The 14,995-nt window shown below is 44.0% G+C and overlaps 1 long non-coding RNA gene across 1 annotated transcript; it reads right to left on the bottom strand.

Annotated features, from left to right (window-relative positions):
• Positions 1-586: 586 nt before the first annotated feature.
• On the bottom strand, positions 587-5,771 carry LOC123649485. Its single transcript, XR_006739017.1, has 3 exons — positions 5,675-5,771; positions 4,602-4,708; positions 587-646 (listed from the first exon to the last, which is right to left on the bottom strand). It is a non-coding gene; the product is annotated as an uncharacterized LOC123649485 (long non-coding RNA).
• Positions 5,772-14,995: the final 9,224 nt, after the last annotated feature.

Below are 14,995 nucleotides of genomic sequence, written 5' to 3'. Positions count from 1 at the left end.
ACAATTGGTTCATCACTGAAAGAACTAGAACTTATTATCTATGTAATAAAGACATTTGAGCCTCAAGTGCTATGTGACACATTGTGAAGTCAGATTGATTAAACATGATTTATTAGTCAGATTTGTTAGCTACCACCTAGGGAAGAGGCAAAATGAATGTAGATATTTGTAAAGAGAGTTTGATGATTGAGTATTCATAAAAAGAATACCTACTTAATCTCTATGTAAACCGTCTAGTAGATTCCTATTTGCCACCTCTATGGGGCTACACAAGAGCGTGAAGATCACCAGACAAGAATCATCTCGGGGCCGTCTTGGAGGCTGGCTGCCGCAGTTCTACGAAGTTTGATCCCAAACATCTCTCACACCAGTAGTGCAGAAATAGTGCCCTGGAGGACGCGCCCCATGTGATGCTGCTGTCCAGAATCCACAGACACGGGGCTCCTCCTTGCTTTGAGTGCTGCCTGCAAATCAGTCAGCGAAGAGACATGGAAAGAAAGGGTGGACTCTGGGCACTTCTCGAGTTCCCGTATCTTCCTTTTACAGGTTTGCAGGCTCCTTCCAACTCCACCAGTCCTTTTCCACTGTTTTCTGGGGTCAGCTCCCACCTCACAGTCACTTGTAAGTTTTTATTCCTTTAGAATTACTGTGAACCAGGAAACAAAACAACCAAGCATATTTCCTTTAAGTCCAACATGGATATTAATACTATTAATAAAATGAATAATTTCATACTGCTATGGTAGCATAAATACAGCCACTGGGACACCTGGGATCCAGCTGCAGGGCGTCCCATGCTGGTGGGTAGGTCGCAGTGAAAGAGTGGTGAGTTACCCAGTTAAAATGCTGACCTGGTACCTTTGAGTTTCATGAGCAGAGAAACTCTAAGAGGACCTCACTGAGCATTCCAAGAAGGCCCCTGCCTGGTCCCCAGAGTGTGGGCAGGAGTGGGGGATGACAAGAGTGGCCTTTGGACTCAGTCCAGCTCCTGCACTTACTAGCTGTGTGACCTTGAGCAGATTATTTAACCTCCCAAAGCCTTAACATGTCTTCTTTAAAATGAGAGATAACAGTACCTAGCACATAAGGCTGTTACAAAGATTACAGAAAAAAATGTGTGTAAAGAGCTCACCACCTGCCTGGCACACAATGAGCATTCAAATGCATATAGCCATTTGTTAAAGAACATGTACATATACCTTGGATTTTTGCTGTATCTCAACTTTGGGCCTCCCCTCCCTTTTTCTTTTTAAATCAGTAAGACACTTTAAAATGAGAATTCTCACTTTTTTTCAGCAAGAGGGTTTTTTTTAAACCTCTTAAAGAAAAGTGTTAGAGCAGGAATGAGATTAGCACTAGGGAATAGCACTTAGGATATGATTATGGGACGGAATGGATTCATGTGTACATACATTGAAGACGCTGAGGCTTTGGAAGGTATTGGTTAATGTGGGACGCGTCCCTTTAAGAGTTAAACTGTAACCCGAGTTTAAAGGGCTGGAGGGGTCAGGAATGACTGGGAGGACATGGAGAATTTTATGGAAAGACCACAAGAGGAAGGAAGATAATCATCCAAATAAGTTAAGCAGAAACTGAGGAGGGAATGAGGTTAGGTATTTATTAGTGGGGGACCTTTCAGGGAAAGAACCACATTCTATTTAGCTTAAGCAAAAATGGGAGTTGATTAGCTCACACAAGTGAAATCCGGGCTGATCTCTGCTGCAGGTAGGGCTGGATTCTGGGCTCAGATGGTGTGGTCAGGGAACCCCTTTTCCCTTGCCCTTCCACCTGGTATAGACAGGCTCTCTCCAAATTGTGAGCGAGACTCAACTCTTTTAGCTCAGTGACCAGGGAGAAAACCTTTTCTGAGAACCCCAGCAAATTTCAGAGGGGTCTCTGGCCTAACCTGGGTCACAAATCCAACCTTCTTTCAGTCACTGTGGCCTTGGGGGGATTGGGGTACACTGGGCAGCATCAGCTGACCAAACCACATGGGATCGTCCCACTGCCACCCAGAGAAGTTCTGCTCCCAAAGACAAGGCCAGGGAGGCTGGACAGGAGCAAGGAGCCAAATGCACAGCGGGTAGTGCCCTGCCTAACATCCCACACCGCCTGCCAGTACCTCTGGGCAAACACCCCTTCTGCTTCAGCCTGACACCAGCCCCCTGAGCCAGCAGGACCCCTGCAGTGACTGCAGAGTCACATGACCACACGAACTCCTGGAAATCTAATCTTATAGCAAATAGTTGTCCAGAGGACTAAACGCAGACAGTTCCTTTTCTCCAAGAGGTTTGGAGCTAGGGCAGGATTCACTGAACACAGGGTCAGCAGAGTGAAGAGTGGAGTGAGGGTACTGCTTAGGTGGTATTAAATGAATGCAGCCACTGGGACCACCTGGGATCCAGCTGCAGGTTGGAGAGAGTCTCCTTCTGGGCAGGTGATGATAGAAGAGTTGTGAGTTAACCCAGTTAAAATGCTGGTAGTAGTACCGTAGACCTGCTAGTACTGAGTTACATGTGCAGCTTCATTTCCAGTGTCCTTCGTCCCCTGTATCATACGTAGTCCACAGTTCAATGGCATATCATTCCTTATCCCTGGTAGAAAAATCTCATGAACATTTTTAGAGACGCGTTTACCATAGGAAGCAGCACACATCCTGCGCTTGACACATCCTTCAAAGATCCTGAGCGAAGAGGCCTGTGGGGCTGGGGCATGAACCAGTGGAGAGAACTAGCACGGATTGCTAGAATGCTTTAGAAATCCTTTTCTGCCTCAGAGAAGTGGCTAATTAAATTTGGGGTTTGAAACAGAAGGAAACATAAGATATAAAAAAAAAGAAGAGAGGAAAAAAATAAATAAAATTTGAGGTTGGGTATTGGAAAAGGGCCAGATATGGAAACGAGCATCTGTTGATCACACTTTGCTTCAGATGCTCGGCTCCTTACTAGGGAAGAAGGCAGGGAACTGCTGCTAGCACCGAGACAAGCAGGCAGGGTAGGAGGAGTGATTCATTATGTTTACTTTCAGGCTTTCATCTTGTAAAAAAGATTAATTCAGTAGAACTCAAATTCCAGAGAAAAATGGACCATTTATTGTTTTAGATTCAGACTTAGGCACAGCAGGTGGATTTTCTAAATTGCCTCATCTGACATTTCCTAGAAATGTAAGCTAGCATTATTCCAATTTTTGGCAACTGGAAAGTTATATTTGAATATTCTACAAGTCAGTTGGCAGGACTTGGATTTTCAAACACTTAGCCATCTCTCTTGAGTGTGAGCTTGATTTTTGTCAAGTGATTTTTTACCATGAGACAGTCCTTTTTTAGATCTATAAATAATCTTGGAAAACTTAAATCATTTGTCAAAGATCAGTGAATAACATGTACATTACAGCCAGGAACTGAAGAGTTTCTATTAGAATCTGGTTCCCTTACATCTTGGAGTCACTTGTAAAAAGTGACTATTATTTGTGATGTATGTAATTTTGTTTAGCACATGGAATAAGTGAAGCCTCTTAACAAACATCTTGTCCTCCTGGCTTTTCCCCTGGGTACCTCCAGTGCTAAGTGTGGTCTCTGCCTTTGGTAGGGCCCTCACTGTAAGAAAGCTGCGAATCACGTATTTTCTTCTGGAAGCATACTATTCTGCTGTGTTGGGCAGATCCAACAGGCAAATCCACTTTGCCAACAGCAATACCATATTCCAGGTAATGATGTCCTTTGATCTTTTCAATTGGAAATGGTAGACCTAAACAAATTAAATTCAAGCAAGTACCATCAGTTAATTATTTCTTAATTGTTAGACAAGTCTGGTCTTCACCAGTTGTCTCTAAGACACCACTTTAATTCACTGTTTTAACATGTTTTTGTATACTCCCTTGAAATTTCTCTATTCAATAATCTTTTGGGTTATTCATAAGTGTTTTTGCTTGCTTGTTTTTATGAGTATCATAGATTTTCCCTGTGTCACTCTATATCTTTGGGGTTATTTAGTGTAACTATAGCCTTTTTGTGATTATAGATTTCTGATAGTTGAAAATAACTCTTGGGCCAATAAAATGCAGTCATTTCCTAGGGGGCAAAGGGTCAGGGAAGAGATGAGACAGTAAATGAGTTCGGATTCAGACCTGTTTATTTAGGGGCCTCTGGGACACCCAGGGGGATGTGGCCAAAATGCACTTGGAAATGATCTGGAACTCAGAGGAGAGTTCAATGCCAGAGATAGATCTTTGGAACTACGAGCTTATAAGTAATATGTGAAACTGTGAGAATACATGTAAACATCCAAAGGAGAAAGCATAAGTTGAAAAAAGATTGATATTAAGGGCTGGGCAGAGAAAGAAGATGTGAGTGGCCAGAGAAACAGGAGACTTGTGGGAGAGCCCTGTTTTGGAAATCAAGGCCAAGGTCGAGATAAGAGTCTGAGGGCATCACTGGCCACAGAAAGCAGTGGCGTGGGGTGGAGCAGCTGAAAGCCACACTCTGGTGGGTTAGGCCTGGGCGGCTGGTGAAGAGAGAGGAGATGGGAGAGTAGAACGGAGAGGTTTTTCAGGATGGAGTGTTGACCATGTTTGTCAGGGACAACAGGAAGAGGAGCACTCACCGAAGAAAGAGGAGACTGGGGCCTGTTGATGGCTTGAGGTTTCAGGGAGGTGGGGCAGCATCAGGAGAGCAGTGGTGCGTCTCGGAGGGGGTTGCACATTCTTTCAGCTGGAGGAAGGAGGTGAGTGAAGATACACATTAGGAGGTGGACAGGAGAGACGTCGAGGCAGTTATCAGTCCCGAAGTTCTCTCCCTTCTCAATGGAGCAGAAGGCCGGGTCATCTGCTGAGCAGGAGAGGAGTTCGGCAGCATCTTTATAAATTCAAATATATGGGGCCCCTAGCTTTTGTGGACCTCATATAATACATTTCCATTTTGGAATCTAAGTAATTTTTCACCTTCTCCTGAACCCACAAAACGTCATATTTAAGAGCCAACAGCTTACACCAAAAGCCATGGAAGTGTTAAGATCTCCATCCCTTCTTGTAAAACCTATCCTGGGAAATTCCGACCAGCTGAAGGTTTTGCCTTCAGATGTGCAACTTGGTCCAACATGGTAAATCTATGCAGATCCGTACAGGTCTTATGGATGTAAAGACTGATGGGTGAGTAATGTATGCATTAACTAACCCGATAAATTGACTCACTGAGAATGTTGTATCGTCTTTGGAGAGAGAGTAAAAACTCCTTGGGGTAGGGAGGTCCCCTGAGAACTGTTAGTGTTCCTGATGTAATAAGAGGTTAGGAAGCCGTTTATTATGGAGTAAGTGTGACAGCTAAGAAATGGAAAGAAAGACATGTGAGTAACACTAAATCCTCATTCCACGTCCTTCAGCCATTGCCAGTCACATTCAGGAAAATGTGAGAAACTTAAATACTATAACTTTATTTATATTTTACATTACACTTACAAATGCTGCATACTTTAGCTTCACTTCTGATGAAAAAAAGATACATGTAGTTTCACTTTCCTCTTCCGTGTTAACGTACCTGCTGCTACACGAGGCAGAAACTCCCACTCTAGCAGGGCGATTAGCCATGAGGGAAGGGACTGGGAGGGGATATCGTCTTCTGCAGCTTGGTGGAGCCCTCAGAATTTACCAATTTGCTCTATTTTCCTCTGGGACGTCTTACCTTTGCCCCAGGTTTTCTGTTTCCGAGCAGGCTCACCCCACACAGCCTCAGAACTGTGCAAGGGCTTGCCTGTTCTTGTCCCAGCCTCACACCACACCTCAGGCTGGGTACAAAGTAGCTTTCCAAACCTCAGGAATGACCGACCAGAACCTGTTTACCACTGGCCGGTGGCCAAGTCTGAGGTTGGCCACTGGTGCTGTGGCCCTCAAAATCCTGCGAATGGGCATGTTCAGTTACACACGGGTTGGGAACGGTTGGGGTATTGGCCATCCTTTGGCCAAAGCAATAATATAAGACCCTTCAATACAGAGTGAAGTATGTGAAAAAGTTAAACAAAATGAAAACAGGAAGCACTGGTAAAATGCTTTTACCTTTACTGAAAATTTCCCAACTTTTTTCTTTCGAATGTAAATTAGCTAAGAAGCATTTATTGCTCATTTATGGCTTCTAAAAACTTTCTAAGACTTTGTGGAACTCACTGTTGCACAGTGGTAGGTTTGAATGTGCCCTTGGACCTCACCTATAGTTTTTGCCTTTCCTGAGCACTTGTCTCCTCTGTCGCGTCCTGGATCCTGACAAAGCTCTAGGAAAAGGAGATTCTCTTTTCAGACACAGATCCTAAGCCCCCCCCCCCCCACCTCACCCCTGCCACTCCGATGCAAGAAAGGGCCCCTTTCCGCCAGGACCCCCTGCCACAGGCTCTACCTGCTCGCTGCGCTCCTCACGCCAAGCTGGAGAGGCAGCAAGGGTCAGTCCCAGGGGTGAGGATGGCCGCCGGCATGATCCCCCGGACAGCTCCTTCCCTCCTCTTGTGCACTTGAACAGATTTGGAGACAGTCTATGAACATCTTTCCCCCCTGTTTTTATCAAGCGTTCTCTGTTTTCTACTGAATCTTCAAACACAGCTTGTGCCTTATTTTCTTTTGGATGTATCAAGAATAGTATTTTCCCACTTCTGAAGAGCTTAAAAAATAGGCCAAATTCCTGTTTCTCTGAGAATGTAGTCCTGCCTATAAGTAGGGAGATAAAAATAGTCTTCTAAATCTGTGGTCCTTAAGTTTATCTTCCGTCTTAACTTTACCAGGAAGCCAGCGGGACCTGTGTACATAAGCGTGGAGGTAAAAGGTGAGAGATGAAGTGTAAAAAAGGTTGTCTGAACTTAGGTGCCTGGCAAGTCTTTAGTCCCTGAGCCTGAGGAATTGCTACCGTAACCTAAACTCAACAGAGGAAGCACACCACGGCCAATAAGCAGGGCCAAGTCCAGGGCAGGAATCAGGGTCATAGGTTACAGATTGATCCGGGAGTGAGATTATGAGCATGCGTAAAAATTTTATAGGGATTAAGTCTGGAAAATAAAGTGAGTATATTTCCAAGATAGTTATTGAAACCTGGATTTTTCAAAACCTTACCACCCTTTTGTTCTCCCTAAGTGGTTGGGAATGTACTGGACATTTGTCAAGTTTGCTTATTTTTTGTTCAGTGTCCCTTCTTCCAATTTAGAGGGAATTCCCTATTGCACGAAGTTTTGGGGTGATGTGGGGCTCTACACTGTATTCAGGGGCAACCCCCTCTTCCTACCCAGAGACATCCAGGGTATGGTGCAAGGCTCAGGTTCAGCCAGTCAGACACTCTGCTCTGGAACTTTGAATATCAAGGGAGGAAGCAGGGTTCAAGGATAGTTCAAAAGCCATTATTGCTGGTGGTGTCATCCTGTGGGCAGCAGTGAGGTACTAGCAAGGGCAGACTGTCTTGTGGACGACGACCTTGGCCATGGTCCTCAGTGCCCACCCTCTCTTGGTTTCCAGCCCATTTTCTGAGCCTTGTTCTCTAGCACTCCCACCCATCCTGTGACCTATTCAATATCCTTCCAATACACCCCAGCTTAGCTAAAATTCGTCAAGGGTGGCTTCTGGTGCTCACAACCAAGAATTAGATTGGGTCCTGTGATACTCCTTTCTTCAAGAGGTGTTTCCAGTGCTGCTGGTTGGACTCGCTTTAGAATGGTCTGGCGGCAAGCGTGGTACACCCCTCTGTGTGACAGCAGCTGTGCTGAGAACTTTTAAGACTGACTAGAGTCAAGGGTTTCTGGCATCTTCCCAAAGCGGATGCAACTAACTTAATGTAGAGATAAATGCCACTGAGTATGGGCAAACAGTCAGTGTTTGTAGGTATGAATCCCAGACACAAAGGTAGGTGGCAAGAGAGGCTGAGTTTTTTTATATATTTAAATCAACTCAATGTCAACTTTACCTTTTCCCACCTAGCAATAAGGGAATGTGTCTCCAGGCATATTTGACTGCCTCCAGAGCCCCCTCATTATAAGGGTCACTTGGAAGCCCAGGGTTTCATGGTGCCAAGGTGCGGGGGGCGGGCCCTCTGGTCATCAGTCGTGGACTTCATCGGTGGCTACCGAGACCCAGCCAGTGTGGTCACATCAAACCTGCTGGCTCTGTTTTGTCCCTGCAGTATTTGAAGTATGGGGTTCTGCCTGGAGTTCTGTCTTCCCAGGTGTACTGCCAAGCTACAACTTTGAAGATTTGATCACCTCCTGAGGGCACTATTATGGGAGAGCTGTAGTCCCTGATGCTTGGGGAACCGGTGGAGTTCTGTCCCTCCTCGTGTCTAGGAATCTTAGTCGGATGACCATTCTACTTTCTTCATATTTCCCTTACAGGGGAAATATTACCCCCAGCAAATAACTTAATTCATGGCTTAAGCTTGTGAAAACAAAATTCAAGAAGGAAAAAGTCCCACAGGCAACTTGTGTTTTCTGCCCTGCCACAAACCTGCTTTGAGGCAAGAACGCACAGAGCCTGTTCCTTGCTGAAATGAGAGAAGAGAGATGGGTCACTACATGGGGTGGGAGGGAAATTTTAAAAATTAATAGATTTTTTGTAGTCTTGTCAACAACATCTAAAATTAATGAGGGGAAAAATAAAATAGACGTTCCAAAAGGCTATCAGCTGCCAAATAGAAGGGTTAATTGGATTTTTATTTGGTGTCACCATCTTCTGTGATTCCTTAAAGTTTCATAAGAGATGCGATCTCATTTCTAAGCTACTTTGGTATAAATGTCATTCCCTCCTTTTCTCACTCTAACTTTTTTATTTTTTTATTTTTATTTTTATTTTTATTTTTATTTTTTGAGACAGAGTCTCACACTGTCACCCAGGCTAGAGTACAGTGGCATCATCATAGCTCACTGCAGCCTCAAATTTCTGGCCTCAAGTGATCCTCCTGCCTTGGCCTCCCAGAGTGCTGGGATTACAGGCATGAGCCACCCACGCCTAGCCTCTCACCCTAACTATTTCAAGTCAAGAATGAGGAGTATTTCTTGACTACATTCTGTAAATCAAGTCAGCAACTCTATCTCTAATTAATAGAGAACTTCTACTCCAACTGAAAACCAATATTTGTGCCGCAAATGAAATGGCATATAGTCCTCAATCCTGCTTTCTTACTGAGTCCCGAGTTCCAGCTGCTTCTTTAAATGGAATCCACCTGCTATAGACTTGGCCAGCAAGGCCAAGTATCTCTGCTGGCGTGTGAGCCTAATAACTCATGAATACACTCAAGAACAGGCTAAAAGTTTTTATTCCTTATAAATGCTGATTCCAAGAAGCAAAAAAAAAAAAAAAATCCATATTTTGGGAATTTACAAGCCTAGTTCATTCCAGACACAGGAAGTCTAAACTCTGGTAAAACTGCTGTGTCACTAGAAGAGGCAGTTGAGAGAGGGAGTCGGGTCTTCACAAACCCACAACCACTGTTGACCTTCAGTCATGGAAAGCCTGACTCAAACAGGCTTAAACGAGACAGGGACTCACTGTCCCATTTAACAAGGCCAGACGTAGTTTGGGTCTAGGATTGCTTAATTTGAGGGCCCAGTGACATCATGGAAGATCTAGATTCTGCCCATCTTTCCTCTCTGCCACCTTCTATGTGGCCCCTCATGACTCAGCATTTCCAAATATCAAATCATAGCAAGTCTTCCAGAATCAGAGGGAAGAAGTGGCTTCTTCTTGCCTGTCTGTTCTTAATAACAAGAGAATTTCTCCCACAACTGTGCCCCTCATTGACCAGAACTGAATCAAGACCACCTCCTCAGGGCTTGACTCAGGGTGCCGGTTCCAGAGCACAGGACCACTTGGGGACCAAATCCAGGCGGGCGGGCAGAAGGAAGGAAGGAAGGAAGGGATAGATTCAGGCAGGCAGCCAGCAATGTATGTCATGCCAGCTCACCCCCATGAGCTTACAAATGGCCTGTAAATGTGTTTTGTACATTTTCTGCTCCTGCGTTCCTTTAGCCCCTTCTCCATGTTCCTGGGCTCAGCTGGGAGGAGTCAACAGCCCCCAGCCCTCTCTTAACAGCCTTGGGTGTCTTCTCTCTCCAACCCACCCATCAGATGCCCCCCTACTGAATGTCCACAGCAGCCTTCTAACTCCCTATTTAAGGAAGAGAAGAGACTCCCTTCTTCCACTGACAAGATAGGAAGAGAGCTCAGAATTCCATTCATTCATTCATTCATTCATTCACTTACTATATACTTGTTGAGTGTCTACCATATGTTGACCTGGGAAGGTGCCAGGTACACAAAGGTAAGTAAGGCACAGCTTTTGTGCTCAAGCAGCTTGTAGAGGAAACAAGTACAAATGGGCAAACCATGCGGGGTGGAGGCTATTACAGGAACTGAGTTATCAGCAGGGGATTAGAGAACTATTAACAATGCTGTCCATGGACATGGTGCGAAAACGAGCATTTGCAAGGTAGACGGGGAACCCAGTCACATTTCTGATGTTTCCAGATGACTGGCTTAAAAAATGAATGTTTGAAGAATAATCAATTCATGAGTTAGGGGTGATATAAAGTATGCCATGTTATTATTTCTATTAATAAAAACAATATGAAAATAAAATACTTTCTTAAAGCCAGTGTTTTTTTTTTTTTTTGGTGAAACTTTACACTTTTCAGAGATTTATAGCCTTTGGAAAGAAAACCTAGAAGTGAACAAATCAGTGTAGTAAAGAGAAGGTAGAACGTTCATTGCCATAATTATCAGGTCTTTGGTAAGAACGTGGCGGTTTCTGAAGCACAACAGTCCTGTGATTTGTGCTTCCCTACAAACCTGGAGCTCCGCTCCTGATCGCCTACACCCCGCTGCGAAATCCCCCTCACCTGTGGGTGTACCGTCTCACTGTAGTAACTTCACGCCTGGTTGGTTATATTTTCTCCAGCACTACTTCCAGGAATGACAGGAGGGGATGAATATTTTCTCTCCTGCCACTAGAAATGTGGGTTTTTAAGAGGGGGATTAATGATGAATGTAGCAATTTTTTCATGGTGCATTATATAAAATCCTTTGAGAGCTCTCCTCAGGGTGGGAGTCTTGAAAACAACATAAAGGAAATGCATAGCACTAGGAAACATTCATGCCAAGTGAGTTCTGCAGGGCTGCTCTTGCCAAACATTGTCGTTGGATTAGGTCCTACAACCTGCTTGCTAGTCCACTCTTGGGCTGGATTGAAAAATACACAAATTACTTTGGGTCGTTTGGCTTTATGTTGAGAGCCCATTGTGGGGCCAGGTGCTGGCCCTGGATCTGGAGATACAGACACGACTAGACACAGTGCTGCCCTCGGGGAGCTGTGATCTGTCCAGGATCCTGCATCTCACACTCCAGCCCACTACAGGTTTCCAAGATTGAATGGTGTTAGATAAATTGCAAGTACACTTTTAGAACTACATAACCATACACATGGAAATTTTAACTAGAAAGGTCCACAGTGGCAGGACTCCCTTCCCCCCATTGCTTCAGTGGTGCAGCCCACACGTCACATACCTTTGTATTATGCATCTTCCACCCAGTGTTTCCCCAATACCTGCCTTGGCTTTTCTCTTGCTGAACACTGCTCTACCTCACACTTGCCTCCTCGGATAGCTAATTATAAGCCTCTATTTTAGTGCCTACTTATGACAAACGCTGTGTCAAAAGCAGGCCTACCCATTTAGAAATTTAAAAGGGCATAATTCCTGAATGGTGATGAAGCAATGCCGTTAGATGTGCTTTACCACCCAAGGGATGGTTCAGGGAAGTTGAAATAGGTCTGGTCAGGTCAGTGTGGGCCAAGTGGGTGCCCAATAAGTGATTATTGACAATGACAATGACCTAGTACAAGTTTACCTGCGATACTTTCTATTCATATAAAGAGGCAGAGACACGTCAGTGATCATCAGGATCAGAGCTTGGGCCACTGCAGCCTTGTAGGTAAGCTCACATCTTTGCAGGCCCAGAACATGTCTCACTAGCCCTTCTCAATCTTCAGAAATAATGTTTCTGATGTAACAGTAGCTTAGAATATTTGAATGTTGGGTTTAATGTCTACTCATTTTAAGTTTTGGATTTTTAATCACAGGCTTGCTTGCTAACACTACCATGTCCTTTAGGCCTTTGGTCTCTCAGCCACTGCTGATTTGCTGGGATGCTGTTATCACTTCCTCTTCTCCAACTCAAGAGTAAGAGGCAGAAGGGTGGGGGGTGGGGGGGCAGCAGGGAGGAATTGAAATAGGAACAGTGTGAGTGTTTATATACCTCTTGGGTTTATGAAGAGGAAACTTGCCTCTTCCAAATTGTCATCTATTCAAGGTCTTGGACTCTATAAATGTCCATCCCTTTAATAGAAAACAAACAAAAACTGGTGTTCAAAGCTTCCACGTACATCTGTGTTTATAGATGGAAATATCCGTGGGACTAAAATCTTCAAGCCTGAATGCAGATCCCTAGTTTCCATGGGATTATATAAAACCTGTATTTCTGAACCAATCCCTTCCCCCTTCTGTCCTCCTTCCATCTTGAAGCAGGAGTTGAACATGTCATTCAATTGACAGCCAGGAAATGTTTTACCTGCTTGACTTGTTCTTACTATTTTATTCAGGTTTCAGTCAAATGTTTCTACACCCTGCTGGGTGTGGGAGGCCGTGACTCACCCCGACAGGGGATATCACTCTGTGTGCACATCCAGGGTGTTGCAGGATGATTGAACACTTCGAAATTCAGGCTTGGTGCCACTTTGTTCCTTCCCTTGTTCTTCTCTCTTGGATATTTACTTGGCTACTGGCTCCCAAGGAGAACCAGTCAGTTGAGTATTCAAATATTAAATTCATTCCTCTTTCTGCACAAGTGGCCAAGCAAGTTTTTCGTAGGAACCTAAACTGGTGCCTGAGTAAAGACGGGGGCGGGGAGGAGAGAGACTAACTTTAAAAGACAAAGGAAATTCTGGAAAATAGCTTTTCTGCCTAATGGTAAGTTTTGTGATATGTTTCTATTGTCCTTTAGTGCCTTTGTGCACGAGTAGGTCAGGAAAATATTTTAATGAGAATAACCTCAAAATAATCGATTTGTGCCAAGAAGCCTCCTTGGAGTCTGCTTGGTCTGTTAAAGCTCACAGAGAGGCCTTTCACCCCTGGCTGTCTGCCTGCTATGAATCACATTCTGCGCATAACACCTCCTCCCCTCACCTGCCTTTACACTGAGGACTTGCCCAGATCTTTAGTGGCTGCAGACTGAGTACTGCCATGGGGGGAGCCAGCAGAACAGAGGCAGCTACAGTCAGGTGACAGGTGGAAGCCACACACCAGGGCACCCTGCTGCTCCTAAGGCTGTCAAGCTCTTCTCATTCTCAGAGATTCGTTCAACCCTGTGTCCTTTATTTCCCTCTTGTAGGTACTTCTGGAGATGGGTAGCCTTGTGACATTTCTTACCCAAAGCTTTTATTTTTTTATTTTTTAGAACTTAATGTTATTAGTTTATCAAGAGTTAGACTCAAGGGTGTGTAAATCAGGCATTTTGAGTAGTTGGCTCCAAACCCAACTGTATATCAGAACCACAGCGGAGGTGGGGGAGTTGATTTAAATATACACATTTCAGGACCATATGGCTTCACTGGTGCATTCTAAAACATTTAAGGAAGAATTAACACAAATCCTTCTTAAGTTCTTCCAAAAAATTGAACACTTCCAAACTTATTTTATAAGGCCAATGTTACCTTGATACTGAAGCCAGAAAAAGACACTACAAGAAAAGAAAAGTACAGACCAGGATCCATTATGAACATATATGCAAAAATTCTCAATGTAATACTAGCAAAGCAAATTCAGCAACATATGAAAAGGATTATATGCCATGATGAAGTGGGATTCATTCCCAGAATGCAAGGATGGTTCAACATATAAATATCAATCAGTGTAAGGTATCACATTAAGAGAACAAAAGGGCCAGGCACAGTGGCTCATGCCTGTAATCCCAGCACTTTGAGAGGCTGAGGTGGGAGGGATTGCTCAAGGCCAGGAGTTCAAGACCAGCCTGGGCAACATAGTGAGACCTCATCTGTACAAAAATTTTTTAAAAAATTAGCCAGGCATAGTAGTGGGCACCTGTAGTCCCAGCTACTTGGGAGCCTTAGGTGGGAGGATCTCTTGAGCCCAGGAGTTCAAGGGTGCAGTGAGCTATGATTGCACCACTCCACTCCAGCCTGGGCAACAGAGGAAGGTGCTGTCTCAAAAAAAAAAAAATAAATAAAAAGAGAGAGAGAGAGAGAATAGGGAAAAAAAATTACATGATCATTTCAATTGATACAGAAAAAGCATTTGACAAAATTCCACACCCTTTCACGATAAAAAAAATACTCAATAAACTAGGAATAGAAGAAAATTTAATCAATATGATGAAAGCCATATATTTTAAAAAAGAAAAGAAAAGAAAAGAAAACAACCAGCTAACATTGCCCAGTGGTCAAAGAAAGATTGAAAGCCTTTCTTCTAAAATCAGGAACAAGACAAGTTTGTCCACTTTCACAACTTCTATTCAACGTAGTGTTGAAAGTTCTAGCCAGCACAAGTGGGCAATAAAAAGAAATAAAAGGAATTTTTTTTCTCAGATATAGTCTCACTCTGTTGCCTGGGCTAGAGTGCCATGGCTTCAGCCTAGCTCACAGCAACCCCAAACTCCTGGGTTCAAGTGATCCTCCTGCCTCAGCCTCCTGAGTAGCTGGGACTACAGGCACACACCACCACACCTGGCTAATTTTTACTATTTTTAGTAGAAATGGGATCTCACTCTTGCTCAGGCTGGTCTCGAACTCCTGAGTTCAAGCAATCCTCCTGCCTCGGCCTCCCAGAGTGCTAGGATTACAGGTGTGAGCTACCATGCCCAGCCTAAAAGGAATTTATATTGAAAAAGAAGTAAAATTATTTCTGTTTGCAGACAACATGATATTATATGAAGAAAATTCTAAAGATTCCATACATAAAAAACCAGAGCTAAT

Source organism: Lemur catta, chromosome 1, assembly GCF_020740605.2.
Source record: "Lemur catta isolate mLemCat1 chromosome 1, mLemCat1.pri, whole genome shotgun sequence".
Classification (NCBI taxonomy): Eukaryota; Metazoa; Chordata; class Mammalia; order Primates; family Lemuridae; genus Lemur; species Lemur catta.
Note: the sequence above shows the minus strand (reverse complement) of the source record. Positions and strands in the feature narration are given on the sequence as shown.